The sequence below is a fragment of the Schistocerca americana genome, chromosome 10 (assembly GCF_021461395.2).
Source record: "Schistocerca americana isolate TAMUIC-IGC-003095 chromosome 10, iqSchAmer2.1, whole genome shotgun sequence".
NCBI classification, from domain to species: domain Eukaryota; kingdom Metazoa; phylum Arthropoda; class Insecta; order Orthoptera; family Acrididae; genus Schistocerca; species Schistocerca americana.
The window spans coordinates 152,947,880-152,962,285 of record NC_060128.1 but is presented as its reverse complement, the minus strand read 5'-3'; the positions used below and the strand labels follow the sequence as shown (position 1 = coordinate 152,962,285).

At 43.3% G+C, this 14,406-nt stretch overlaps 1 non-coding gene across 1 annotated transcript; it reads right to left on the bottom strand.

Moving 5' to 3' along the window:
* Positions 1 to 2,012: 2,012 nt before the first annotated feature.
* Positions 2,013 to 2,085, bottom strand: Trnaa-cgc. The gene has a single exon. It is a non-coding gene; the product is annotated as a tRNA-Ala (tRNA).
* Between the last annotated feature and the right edge of the window lie 12,321 nt (positions 2,086 to 14,406).

The window sequence follows — 14,406 nt, the reverse complement described above, 5'->3', positions numbered from 1 at the left end:
TAGGTTCACTGTGCTGCCACCTACTGCCAGGTGCTCCATATCAGTGACCTCATTAGTCACTGGACATGGTGAGAGAGCAGAATGGGCCGCTCCGCGAAACTCACGGACTTCGAACGTGGTCAGGTGATTAGGTGTCACTTGTGTCATACGTCTGTACACTCCTAAACATCCTTAGGTCCACTGTTTCCGATATGATAGTGAAGTGAGTTACTACTATCCTTCCACACGGAGCACGTCCATATCTCACCACTGACTTCTAGAATCAGCCGCACGCAGTTGACGTCAACAATTGTATGGGCCCACAACGTTGAAACTAGGTGCCAAAATAAAATCGACACCTTAAATACAGCTGGAGGAATTTATTCATTTTTAATATAAATTTATTCCAGCCGACGTCTCGCTGTCCTCCATGTCAACTATGGATGTACGAAGAAGCTAAATAATTTTCCCGTTCCCTGATTAAATAATAATATAATTCGTCAAGACGGCGAAATGCCTTGAGTTTTCTAATCATTAGGATCCAGTATGTCCAGCGCGGACGCAGTTGCGCCGGAACAGGATACCGTATGTTCTGCACGAGGACCCGCTAACCTAAACTTCAGACGGCTGAGTCACGCCTCCAGCCCGGGTTTCAAGGTCTGCTTTCTTCCCCCTCCGCTTATCGCGGAAGTACAACGTGTGGAGGTGCTCGTCTTAACAGAACTTAGGGGAGACCAACTCTCTCCCCAGTTGTATTCAGTTCTGCAAGACGTGTCGCTTCATAAGTAGCAGCAACGCGGAAGTGGCCCCCATTTTAGCCCAGTCTGTCCCTTCACCACGTTGAAGCAGTCTCGCGACTCTTTCGACAGTTACCGCGTACGATGAGTCCCATTCGGCATATTATATCGACTAGGGGGTTCGCTTACGCACCGTCACGCGAATTTCCGTGCTCGCACGTAGATTCGCCATATCTAGCCACCTCTGCTCACGCTTCGCCTCTACTCTCGTGGCAGGCCGAAAACATGATCGAAGCAAAATTGCCCGGTAGCATTCTCATTCTCCCTCTACGGTCAAATTATCAATTGTATTGCTTCTTAGAATTTCACGTCTTTGCCGTTTATACCTCCTGGCACACGGCGGCATAGAAGCTCCTCATTTACGTTACGATTCGTGGTGACACTGTCTGTTTGTAAGAGGGCTGCCTCTTCTGGATACGCCCCATACCATGTGCGTCTCCACAGGTTTGGCCTAAATCAGACTCAAACCTATGCCTGTGGTGAGAATGGGTAATTGAGGTGTCAGATCAAAGAGGTGTTGTGAACACAATTTCGACACAAAGCAGCTCAATAGGCTGTGGAGTGGAAGGGGTCGGCTAGCAATAGAACAGTGCATCACCATTGACTAAACACTCATTTATTGAACACATAGGTATTACCCGAAAGGAACAATCAAAAATGGTTCTGAGCACTATGGGACTTAACGGCTGAGGTCATCAGTCCCCTAGAACTTAGAACTACTTAAACCTAACTAACCTAAGTACATCACACACATCCATGCCCGAGGCAGGATTCGAACCTGCGATCGTAGCGGTCACGCGGTTCCAGACTGTAGCGCCTAGAACAGCTCGGCCACCCCGGCAGGCTAAGGAACAATCTGTACAAATTACAAAATAGTATTCTTTTCCTTTAAGTCACTCAAACATTTAAACAGGCAAATAGCAATCATGTAACTGAAAGTCTTTTAAGAAAGCAAGACTAGAAAATTTGAACGATGAGTTAAAATCATATTTAAATAGGCTCTGACCAAGCACATATTTTAAAACGAAATACTTCCTTTAAGGAACCAGCAATCAAAATTAAGTTAGGTTAGGTTAGTGGTGTTTAACGTCCCGTCGACAACGAGGTCATTAGAGACGGAGCGCAAGCTCGGGTTAGGGAAGGATGGGGAAGGAAATCGGCCGTGCCCTTTCAAAGGAACCATCCCAACATTTGTCTGAAACGATTTAGGGAAATCACGGAAAACCTAAATCAGGATGGCAGGAGACGGGATTGAACCGTCGTCCTCCCGAATGCGAGTCCAGTGTGCTAACCACTGCGCCACCTCGCTCGGTGATCAAAATTAAGTACATAATCCTCAACAACCATATTACATCCAAGACATTTAATATTAAACAGTAATATATAACATCAGAGAGCTGCAGTCCCAAGTTTCAAGCAGCACGTTTCAGATGGACTGCACTGCAACAGTACTATACAAGTCCCTCAGAGGATCTCCCCACACAGGAAGTTATTTCCGCAATCGACAAAATATCAGCATCATTCCATGTACAGGCCTAAAACAAACTAAAAGCTCTCTTAAGTTTGGTACAGTTAATTCCTTTCAACATAACATACATCACAAGTCTAGCCGTAGGACGGCACCGACACCCCGCAATTTAGCACGCGAAAAATTACAGCGATGCACTCATCACGTATCCTTACAAAATACAAGAACAGACAGCCGGCTCCCCAACAGCAGAACACTTAACCATGCGCAGCTTGCGGGTTTGCGGCATGCTGATCTCTCCCTTAACCTCAACACCAGTTCAATACTAGTGAGCCTACAATCTTGAACCACCATACACATTCCTTCAGTTACTACATAGAAAGCCAATGTGATAGGCAAACAGACCAGCATATGATAAAAGCTTAAGCAATTTGCTTACTAGACAACCCTTATGAATAGTAGCCGTAATTTTTTTTAAACCTGAGCACACCCACAATCAAAAGACAAACAACGCCAATCATAAGGACAGTAGCACATAAGCAAGTAGCGATGGTAACTTCTGCTTCGATTGGCTACAAATCAGCGCGTGATTTAACACACCAGAGAACAGTCTTTACAACATAACCATCAATACAATAGCAAATTGCTCACACGTGTACTCCCACACGATTTCGATTCGCAAAGCCATAGACAAAACGTGGAGAACGTATCACTTAGACCAACATAATGGTGCTCCCTCAGTTACATCAAATAACTGACTCCCTTAGTTGCACAGCAAAGAACCAGACCTAATGAAACCACCACAGTTTTCGCCTCTATATGGTCACAGTACAAGTGAAACTCAATCACAAATGTAATTTTACATCACCAGTTCCTGTATAGTCAATACAAGCGCATGATTTCCACCCGTTTATAACGGCAGGCAGCAACATCGTACGGAAAAGAGCGTAGACACAAGCTCTTACCAATTCTCTTCTCCGAAAGCAGCCACCGCAACTCTCGGGAACCACTGGGACATCCAATGCAAAAATCGTTACTCCTTCACACAAATTACGGGACGCCCGCTTCCCGCTGCTTGCTACGGCGCCTTCCGTTCAGAGCCAACTTTATCTCCATGCGATAGGTCCGGTGCCACACTCGCTGCGTCAACCCGACAACCGTCTTCCACCACGTCCCGAAGCACCACTCCCCCAGGACCTCGCCTCGTTACTCCTCGCGTAGGCCCCAGAGGGCGCTGCTTACCGCCCTGACCGTGGCAGGAAAGATAAACCACCAGAGTGGCACTATCGGCATGAGCCGCCGCGGCTCAGTAACCTAAACACACACTGCTCATCTGCAACGCACATCATTTCATTTTTTTATTTTTTGATTCATCAGTCTACTGACTGGTTTGATGCGGCCCGCCATGGACTTTTCTCCTGTGCCAACCTCTTCATCTCAGAGTAGCACTTACTACCTACGTCCTCAATTATTTGCTTGATGCATACCAGTCTGTCTTCCTCTACATTTTTGCCCTCTACAGCTCCCTCTAGTACCATGGAAGTCATTCACTGATGTCTTAACAGATGTCCTAGTATCCCGTTCTTTGTCTACTTTTTCCACATATTCCTTTCTTCTCCGATTCTGGGCAGAACCTCCTCATTCCTTACCTTATCAGTCCCACATTCATCTGTAGCACCACATCTCAAATACTCCGGTCTTCCCACAGTCCATATTTTACTACCTTACAATGCTGCGGTCCAAACGTACATTCCTAGAAATTTCTTCCTCGAAGAAGAGAATAAGGTTAACGTACCAAGACCAAAGGAACTTCAGATTGTCAATTGTAAACAGCATCCAGAATCAAGTTACATAATGTCTATGCTTGTTATTACTTTAATAAATGTGTGTGAAAATTAATCAAGTTCTGTTTAAAGTTGGTCACCGTCAATCTGCTACTCTAAGCGTGCAAATGGCATTTCTATCGTCTGACCTAACGGCAGAAGATAAACACGCCACGATAAGACCACGAGACATATTGCTGACACTCGCCTACTTCGTTAGAGCGACAAGTCAAATAATCTGATGGTGTGTGTGCCGAAGGTCTTACAGCACGCACACCACAGGTCTAACAGCCAAAATATACGTAACACGGTATTTTAATTAGAAGCACTAAGTGAGTGCTTAAACACAGTTTGTAAGCACCATCAACGTACTTTCATTTGTCAGCAGAGAATCCGTGCGGTGGAGCAAAGGTGTGAACTGTTTTGCTCTGCAGCCCCTGTGGTGTGATTCATCGGCCCTCATCACCCCTCCCTCTCCCCCCCCCCCCCTACTGAAGCGGTCCGTAATGGAATTTAATTAGAAGTCCCAGTGACAGCAGGCGGTCTTCGTCTGGCTCCCAGTAAACGAGGAGAAAGCGCCCCACAGACGCCGATTTCGTTAAACAAGCGGGCTAGTCCGGATATTAAACCAGCGACGAGTTCCTTCCTAATTAAAAGCTGGGAACAAGGTAGCTGATAGTTTGCTGAAGCGTTAAATTGGTGAGGAGATGCACCAGCGTGCTAGTGGGAAGACGCAAAACAACCTCCCCCTATGAACGCTAGCCGTGGCTAGGGGGAAAGCGGGCGAATGAACTCCAACCTTGTACTTATAAACGGCAGATGTTAGTTCCTCTGGTATTCAAGCATTCACTTACTGTGTCAGTAATTTTTTTTTAAATAATAACACCGGGTGTCGTGAGAATACCCCCCCCCCCCCCTTTTATCTTTGCTTCTTGGACTATCAGACCAATTGTGTGATTGGACTGAAGAATTCCTTGATAACAGAAAGCAGCATGTCATTCTCAATGGAGAGAAGTCTTTCGAAGTTAGAGTGTTTTCAGGTGTGCGCAGGGGAGTGTCGTAGGACCGTTGCTATTCACAATATACATAAATGACCTTGTGATAACATCGGAAGTTCACTGTAGCTTTTTGCCGATGATGCTGTGGTGTATCGAGAGGTTGTAACAATGGAAAATGCAGGAGGATCTGCAGCGAATTGACGCATGGTGCAGGGAATGGCTATTAAATCTCAATGTAGACAAGTGTAATGTGCTGCGAATACATAGAAAGAAAGATCTCTTAACATTTAGCTACAATATAGCAGGTCAGCTTTCTTTGGGATTGGAATTAATATATTATATTATATTATAATATTATTCCCAAAGAAAGCAGGTGTTGACAGATGTGAAAATTACCGAACTATCAGTTTAACAAGTCACAGCTGCAAAATACTAACGCGAATTCTTTATAGACGAATGGAAAAACTGATAGAAGCCGACCTCGGGGAAGATCAGTTTGGATTCCGTAGAAATGTTGGAACACGTGAGGCAATACTGCCCCTACGACTTATCTTAGAAGAACCACTAAGGAAAGGCAAACCTACATTTCTAACATTTGTAGACTTAGAGAAAGCTTTTGACAATGTTGACTGGAATACTCTCTTTCGAATTCTGAAGGTCGCAGGGATAAAATACAGGGAGCGAAAGGCTATTTACAATTTGTACAGAGACCAGATGGCAGTTATAAAAGTCGAGGGACATGAAGGAGAAGCAGTGATTGGGAAGGGAGTGAGACAGGGTTGTAGCCTATCCCCGATGCTATTCAATCTGTATATTAAGCAAGCAGTAAAGTAAACGAAAGAAAAGTTCAGAGTAGGTATTAAAATCCATGGAGAAGAAATAAAAACTTTGAGGTTCGCCGATTACATTGTAATTCTGTCAGAGACAGCAAAGGACTTGGAAGAGCAGTTGAAGGAATGGACAGTGTCTTGAAAGGAGGATATAAGATGAACATCAACAAAAGCAAAACGAGGATAATGGAATGTAGTCGAATTAAGTCGGGTGATGCTGCGGGAATTAGATTACGAAATGAGACACTTAAAGTAGTAAACGAGTTTTCCTATTTGGGGAGCAAAATAACTGATGATGGTCGAAGTAGAGAGGATATAAAATGTAGACTGGCGATGGCAAGGAAAGTGTTTCTGAAGAGCAGAAATTTGTTAACATCGAGTATAGATTTAACTGTCAGGAAGTCGTTTCTGAAAGTATTAGTATGGAGTGTAGCCTTATATGGAAGTGAAACATGGACGATAAATAGCTTAGACATGATGAGAATACAAGCTTTCGAAATGTGATGCTACAGAAGAATGCTGAAGACTGGATGGGTAGATCACATAACTAATGAGGAGGTATTGAATAGAATAGGGGAGAAGAGGAGTTTTGTGGCACAACTTGATTAGAAGAAGGGACCGGTTGGTATGTTCTGAGGCATCAATGGATCACCAATTTAGTACTGGAGGGCAGCATGGAGGGTAAAAATCGTAGAGGGAGACCAAGAGATGAGTACACTAAGCAGATTCAGAAGGATGTAGGCTCCAGGAGGTACTGGGAGATGAAGAAGCTTGCACAGGATAGAGTAACATGGAGAGCTGCATCAAACCAGTCTCAGGACTGAAGACCACAACAACAACAACATGCAGGTCAGTAACTGGAAGCAGCTAATTCCATAAATTATCTGGGATTAGGCATTAGGAGTGATTTAAAATGGAACGATCATATAAAGACTGAGATTCATTGGAAGAAACCTAAGGAAATGCAACCCGAAAACAAAGGAAGTTGGTTACAGTACACTTGTTCGCCCACTGCTTGAATATTGCTCACCAGTGTGGGATCCGTACCAGATAGGGTTGATAGAAGAGATATAGAAGATCCAACGGAGGGCAGCGCACTTCGTTACAGGATCATTTAGTAATCACGAAAGCGTTATGGAGATGATAGACTTCAGGAGAGACGCTCAGTAGCTCAGTACGGGCTTTTGTTGAAGTTTCAAGAACATGCTTTCACCGAGGAGTCAAGCAGTATATTGCTCCCTCCTACGTATATCTCGCGAAGAGACCACGAGGATAAAATCAGAGAGCTTAGAGCCCACACAGAGGCATACCGACAATCCCTCTTTCCTCGAACAATACGAGAGTGGAATAGAGGGGAGAACAGATAGAGGTACTCAAGGTACCCTCCGCCACAAACCGTCAGGTGGCTTGCGGAATATGGATCTAGATGTAAATGTATTGTAAATGGAATGTGTTAATGTTTTCTTCAGCATAAAGGTGTTTCATGCGTCCATCAGGACCAACATTTTTTTTTTCTGGGGGGGGGGGGGAAGGGGGCGGGGAAACGGAAGAGGGGGACAGCAGTCTTCTACCTAGTTTCAAGAGGGCCGCCAAGAATTCCTCTCCCTTGCCAACAAACTATTTTTTCGGTTTCTGTGTGTGTGTGTGTGTGTGTGTGTGTGTGTGTGTGTGTGTGTGCGGTGGGGGGGGGGGGGGGGGGGATTGGAAGGGCGGCGGCAAACGACATTCTAGCTGGTTTGATGCGATCCGCCACGAATTCATCTGTTGTGGCAATCTCTTCATCTCAGCGTACCACTTGCATCCAACACACTCAATTACTTGTTGAGTATTTACCAATCTCTGTCCTCCCCTACAGTTTTTAACCTCTACAGCTCTCTCTAGAACCGTGGATATTATTCCCTGATTTCTTAAGGGCGGACGTTCATGAAAGTATCCGGAAATGTCAGTTTTCAATTTCTGCTTTACTTATTAGTAGCCGCGCGGGATTAGCCGATCGGTCTAGGCGCTGCAGTCATGGACTGTGCTGCTGGTCCCGGCGGAGGTTCGAGTGCTCCCTCGGGGATGGGTGTGTGTGTGTGTTTATCCTTAGGATAATTTAGGTTAAGTAGTGTGTAAGCTTAGGGACTGATGACCATAGCAGTTAAGTCCCATAAGGTTTCACACACATTTGAACTTTTGAACTTATTAGTGGAGCTCATGGACAATAAATTCCCAAAGTCTGAATGATGAAATCGCATCCGAAGTGCCTGAAAAGTAATTAAAAATGTGTGCCGCGACCTTCCTGCCACGCCCACTTTAAGAAACACTTTGGTCATAACGCGGTGAACTACGATTCTGTGGATCACATTCACAAAGAGAGTATTCCAAATCGTATTCTGGATGTTGCCACGCCCACTTACAGGTATCTGGCCGATCCATGTGTTTTAAAAAAGTGTGTTCACCGCAAGACCCAGAACCCAAATGAGTCTTTAAACTCACTCATAATGGAAATGGTGCCCCAAAGTCACATTTTCAACTTCTCCGGCTGTCATTATTTCAACTTATCACTAATTTCTTGTACGTAATGATGGGAATGTATGGAGGATAAAGGGACGTTAAGATAGGAAATTCTACTCAAGACATCTCCAGAGAAAAAGACAGCGCCTATCTGCAGTTTAAAAATCAGTTGTAGACCTGGTAAACGAAAGAAAGAAGGCAGAAAACAAAAAATCAGAAGAGGAGCCTTGAAGGCAAAGAGGACACAGAGTACAAATCTGGGGCCTTTCTTAAAAGGTGAGAAAAAACATTAGGTTGAACTTTAAATTGCATTTCATGAAAAATTATAGTTTTTAAAGCTTATGTACTCTTTTCTCAGGACCTATGAAGGCTAGAATTATAAAATTTTGTAGACTTACCGGTATTTCTACAAACCCAATAAATGTTGCCTCAAGAGTAAATTTTCAATTTCTCAGTGCAAGCTGAGATGTGGAGCAAAGTGCTTTGAATTTTGCATGGAATGTACTTACATAATTATAATTAAGAATTATTAAAAATTCTCCTATTCGATATATTCAAAAAAACCTCATGAGATAAGCTTACTTTATAAAAAGATGTTAACAGAGAAAATGTTACATAAATCTCTTGAATAGCATATATACTAATGTTTGAAAACAAATTTTTTAAATTTCATAATGCTATATATAATCTTAGGAACAAAATAGCACTTGTGTTAATTTCATGTAGAGCATTGTTCAAAATTTCATTGTCGGATCTTCAAAATGTTTTTCACGAAACGTCCCCCCTTAAAACATGCCCTGTTGTCCTGTTTCCTCTTCTTGTCAGTGTTTCCCATTTGTGCAACTCTTCATCGATTCTGCCAATAACCTCCTCGTTTGTTACCAGTCCACTTCAATTCTCAATTTCCTCCTGCAGCACCACAAAGTACATCTCAAACGCTTAGATTCTCTCATTTTCCTAATGCGGAATCTATAGACACACAAACTTCCCCGGCAGAACTGGGTGTTGGTTTTGTGTCTATCTTGGCTACGACAGCGCACTGACAATTTGAAGAATGAGGAAGTTCTCCGCAAAAACTGCGAGGAAATGAATATTTAAAGAATGCACTAGATGGAAGGACAGGCTGACATCTCTTGTTAACACATGTTGTTCAGGGAATAACTTCCATGGTACCTGTAGGAGCCTTAGAGGGCAAAAATTGCAGGAAAGGAAAAATTTGCTATACATCCAACAAATAACTGAGGACGCTATGTAAGCGCCACTCGGACAGTCAAATGAAGAGGTTGGTACAGTACAGGAAGTCGTGGCGGACCGCATCAAACCACCAGTCAGGAAATTAATTAAAAAATAAAAAGGTCTTCTGTCATGACTTCAGATGTACTGTCTGCTCACATTTTCAGATATATTATGCTTCAAAGGGATAATAAAAAGATAGCGTTATTATGCTAAAACACGACCCGGAGAACACTGTTTCATGCCAAGTTAATGAAGACTGTATGTACTATAAACCTCAATACTGCAACTTTAATATAGGATGACAATTAATTACTTACGGCATTTATATTGAAACCTTTGTGGTCGTAATTGTTTTCTCTACTTTTCAGATGAAAATAAAGACAAACTTTGCTAAATTTAGTGGTTCTCAAGTCACACCAATACGCAAGAATGGAAATAGGAGTAATCCACTAAATTACAGATCCATTTCGCTAACGTCGGTTTCCAGATATACTGTGCTCGAACATTATCAATACCCTCGATTTATTGACAAGCAACCAACAAGCATTCAGAAAATATCGTTCCTGAAACACGACTAGATCGACAGGGGATGCAAATTGATTCCATATTTCTAGCTTTCCAAAACACTTTTGACCCCGTTCCTCATAAGCGACTTCAAATCAAACTGCGTGTGTCAGTTTTGAGACTGGATTCCTGATTTCCTGTCAGAAGGGTCGCAGCATGTAGCAAGCGGCGCAAAGTCGTCGAGCAGAACAGAAATAATATCCGGCGTTCCCCAAGGAAGTGGTATAGTACGTCTGCTATTGCTGATCTACATAAACGATATGGGAGACAATTTGAGAGCCCTCTTATATTGTTTGAGGATGACACTGTCGTATATCGTCTTGTAAATTCATCTGATGATGAAAACAAATAGCAAAATGACTGAGGCAAGATATCTGTACGGTGTGAAAAGTGGCAGTTGACTTTCAGTAATGAAAAGTGTGAAGTTATCCGTGTGAGTACTGAAAGGAATCCGGTAAGTCTCGGTTACACGATAAAGCACACAAATCTAAATGCTGTAAATTCAACTAAATATTTAGGAATTACAGTTACGAATAACTTAAATCGGTACGATCACATAGATAACGTTGTGGGGAGAGTAAACCAAAGACTGCGCTTTATTGGCTACGCGCTTAGAAAATGCAGCAGTTCTACTAAAGAGACTGCTTACAAAAAAATGGGTCAAATGGCTCTGAGCACCACGGGACTTAACTTCTGAGGTCATCAGTCCCCTAGAACTTAGAACTTGTTAAACCTAACTAACCTAACGACATCACACACATCCATGCCCGATGCAGCATTCTAACCTGCGACCGTAGCGGTCGCGCGGTTCCAGACTGTAGCGCCTAGAACCGCTCGGCCACTCCGGCCGGCACTGCTTACACCAGGGCCGACCAAACGCTGCACAGTGTGCAGACGTGCTGCACATGTGCGTGTGCGACAGCGACATCTGTTATTAGACGTGTGTCCTAAATGAACGGCGGCGGCTCCACTTCCCTGTGGTACAAGCAAGAGCGCAACATATCCAGTTTCGTTTACCCCTGGTGACCGTAACCTTAACAGAGAAGTACTGAGAAATGGCAAGTACTGTGAAAAAGCAAAGGACGGGAGATCTCTGTTCTCAGTCGTTTAAAAATGACTGGGAACTGCAATCCTTTTTTGTAGCCGTTGGTGAAAACTCAGTGTTTGCTGTGCCGCCGAATAATAGGCGTCCAGCGTAAGTTTTCAATTGAAAGACATTACAATACATGTCACAAAGACGAGTGTAGTGTACTCAACAGTGAAGAACGGAAATCAAAATTAAATGTCCTTAAGAAAATGGATGAGACACATCAACTCGATTTTACTGTACGTCAAAGTAACTGATACTTCTTGAACTCTTAGTTTCTTGTGTTACATTTATGTCTGTTTTACTGTACGCTGTACAATGTACTGTTTTCAATTTTCCAGAATGACAACCACACTAAATCTTCACTGCGAGCAAGTTTTAAAATCGAATTAACAATTGCACAATCTGGGAAACCCTTTTCCGAAGGAGAGTTTGTGAAAGGGTGTCTGATTGATGCTGCAGAACTTGTGTGTCCCACGATCGTCAGCAGGTTTCAAGAAATCAGTCTATCCAAACAAACAGTGACAAGACGTATCAGTGCTATGGCCGACGATCTGCACAGGCAGCTAATAAATAAGGCTAAATACTTTGTTGCTTTCTCTGTTGTGCTCGATGAAGCAACAGATCTTACACATACAGCCCAGGTTGTGATATACATACGAGGTGTCGATAACGCACTTTGCGTAACAGAGGAGCTACATCTGTCGTAGACGCATGCACTACATGAACGCTGACGGCTGCGGCGTGCACGCTGTGACCCGGAAGTTGCACACGTGCAAGAACACCGCACGCGTGCAGAATTTCTGGCCGGCCCTCGCTTACACTATGCTTGTCTGCCCTCTTCTGGAGTACTGTTGTGCGGTATGGCGTCCACATCAGATGGAATTTGACATTGAAAGTCCAAAGAAGGACAGCTCGTTTTGTATTGTCGCACCAACTTCCTTCCCAGAGTGTGAAAATATCTTGTTAGCAGCCATTTACATAGGGAGAAATGGTCGTGATGCTAGCTGAAATCAGAGTTCGTACTAAAAGATGTGTTCGTGTTTACTGCCTGCTGTTCGTAAGTATGGAAAGATCTTGAAGGCAGTTCAATGATCTGACTGACACTTCACGGTGAATTGCAGAGTAATCATGTAGATGTAGATGAACGGTGGAATAAACAGCAGCGAGTGGTGTTTTATTTTGCTAGCAATTTTACTCGGCTGTCGCTGTGTTCATAGTAGGTCTCGTGGTACGTGCTGGACGTGCATGCCCTTGCGCAAAGTCAGTTCTGCGGTATGTTCAGTCCTAAAAGGCCAGTGTCAGAGTAATTTATGCTAAACATACGGGCTGGCTTAGATCTGCATGCAACGAAGGAACTGTTGAAAGGGTTAGAAACAGCCCAAAAAATCCGTAAGAAGGCTGTCTAAATCAGTCGGTTTCAATAGACAAAGAGTGCGCAGTATCCATCTGAATTTGTTTCTTCATTAACACTCCACGTATCTCAAAAGTTGAAACCGGCTCGTTTCGAAAGCCGATTGCAGCTATATAACACTATGATTGAACTTTTATCCATTCTGGATTTGGAACACTGCGACTGTCTTTTTAAAGGTTTCAGAAATTACTGCAACCAATCGCCATTTTTTCTTAAGTTTTTATTTATTTATGACCGGTTTCGAATCGCCTGGCGATTCATCATCAGATTATGCAATTTAGTTTGGAGTATTGTGGGGGCCATGCATCTGTGGCAAATACAGACACGAAAAAGTGAGCACTGCATGTGGAAAGAATATTACGATTGTAAGATTAATTTGATGGTATTAATAAGTGTTTTTATTCCTGTGCCAGGCACTGCTCTGGAAAACATAATCTGTCCTTACAGTATCATTAAATACCAAGTGATAAATACCGATGGCAACTCCCACATACTTAACAAAATATAAACAAACCAAAGAGTGTGGCTGCTGTTGTCTCCAAAGACTTTTGTGGAGGCAGAGAATTTTCTTTGCTCATTTTTCGTTTTGTATGCTATTCGTAATAAAATGTATATTTATTACATTGTATTGTATTGTATTGTATGTTAACCCGGGGACCTAGAAACGACGGAGAGGCTCCGTCCCCACCACAGCCGTAGTGGTCCACAACCCCACGACGACTACCGCAGTCCACTTCACCCCTCCGCCAGGCCGCCCCACACTGAACCCAGAGTTATTGTGCAATTCGGCCCCGGTTGACCCCCCACCCCCCAAGGAACGTCTCACACCAGACGAGTATAACCCCTATGTTTGGGTGGTAGAGTAATGGTGGTGTACGCGTACGTGGAGAACTTGTTTACGCAGCAATCGGCCGACATAGTGTAGCTGAGGCGGAATAAGAAAAACCAGCCCGCATTCGCCGAAGAAGATGGAAAATCGCCTAAAAACCATCCACAGACTGGCCAGTTCACCAGACCTCGACACAGATCCGCCGGGCGGATTCGTGCCAGGGACCAGGCGTTCCTACCCGCCCGGAAATTTATTACATTACTTTCTTTATAAAAATTATTATTATGTTTCTACTTTGCAGAATTTTTCTTATGATATTTACAAAATCTACAACAAAGTGTTTAGGACAACATTCCTGGTAGTGAAGCTATTTTTGGCATGTTTCTCATTGCTCAATAAACAGGATAGTTAGTATACATATGGGGGGGGGGGAGGGAGGGAGAGGGGGAGGAGGAATAAATAGAAATTGAAGAAAAAATGGCGATTGGTTGCAGTAGTTCCTGAAACCTTTAACACTATGATTGGACTTAACTTAGCCTATCAGAAGTTTGGAGAGTTCAAGTAACACTTGCATTTATCCCGTTACGTGAATCATCATAACGTAAGAGTACAATTTGGAGACAACCCATGAGAGATTGATATACGCCTTTAAAGTAGTGCAAAAGACACCGATCAGTGCGCAATACCAAGAGCATGGATGATAACGGCTGTAACACGTCATTTCAATAAACCGTATACTGAACGGAATTTCGTCATCATCCTGTAGGAAGTGCCATTCCAGGGCGTGTTCGCTTTACCAAAATTTAACTTTTTACTTAGCTAATTGTCTTGAAGTTGGTCTCATTGTCTTCCAGTCAAGAGTATCATTATAGACATAGATCTTGA